The sequence below is a fragment of the Elaeis guineensis genome, chromosome 5 (genome assembly GCF_000442705.2).
Source record: "Elaeis guineensis isolate ETL-2024a chromosome 5, EG11, whole genome shotgun sequence".
Lineage (NCBI taxonomy): Eukaryota > Viridiplantae > Streptophyta > Magnoliopsida > Arecales > Arecaceae > Elaeis > Elaeis guineensis.
The window spans coordinates 3,786,092-3,787,234 of NC_025997.2; positions in this window are offsets into that span (position 1 = coordinate 3,786,092).

Consider the following 1,143-nt stretch of genomic DNA (forward strand, 5'->3'; position numbering starts at 1 on the left):
GACCTGCCGACGCTTTTAAAAAGCGTCATCGTTTAACGACGCTTAAAAGCGTCGTAAAATTATAGCATTATCAACGCCGACGCTTTTAGCAAAAGCATCGTTAAATAAAGAAAATGCCGACGTTTTTTTACGCCAGTATTTAACGACGCTAAAAAGCGTCGTTAGGTTCGTTTAATACCCCAACCTCCCGTGCCCTAATCTATCTACCGCCGCCCCTTTCCATCCTTTCCTCCGCCGACCCCATCTCTGCCACCGGTGCGCTCCGGTCTTCCTTGCTGCTGTCCTCGAGTACCTCTCCTCCGAGGTTGGTCCTTCTCCTCCCTTTTTCTCTTCGTCATTTAAGCTTTTGAGTTGCTGGCTTGGCTTGTTCTTGTTAGGGTCTCGTTTCTTTTTCCTCAAATTTGTAAGCAGTATCTTCTTGATAATGTGAGGGGGGGGCGAGTAGGTGAGGGGTTGGTGCCGTGGAGAAACCGTGGGCTATAGGAGGGGGTGGGCTGCCGAGGGGTAGGTGGGCGGTGGCTCCGGCGGGGCGTGGTGGTGCAGAGAAGCCGCGGATCGTGGGGGGAGGTGGGCCGCGGTGGCGCGGAGAAGCCGCAGCCCGTCAGGTGGTGGTGGGGGTGGGATCGGGAGCGCAGAGGCACAGGTGGCGGGTGGTGGTGGGGGTGGTATTGGTGGTTAACCACACTTTTTGCGCATTATATTTACCTTGAGCTACAGCTTAATGAGTATTGCACATCTCCACATGTTTGGCTTCTCTTGTTCCTCTTACTTCGAATCTATTGATCTTGTCCTCTTACTTGAATCTATCAATCTAATCCATGTTCTTGTTTTATGTGGCTTTCCAAATATTAGCCATCAACTCTGCTCCACGTTGCAACACATGTTTCCCCTAGTTTAAATTTAAATGTATAAAGATGCGGCTGTGAAGTATAGTTTGAGAATGGTGGTCGATTGATCTTTATGTTGCTTTGTCTTTACCCAATATAGCAGTGCAGAGTGCTTCACTATGAACTATCCATACTTTCTTTCCCTGCATCTATTTAGCTCGTATGCATCATCAGTAGAGTGTACAATTCCCATCTCTCTTTTGGCTAGCCCTTAGCAGCTGCATGTTCATAACATGTCCTGTAAAATTGCCTTATG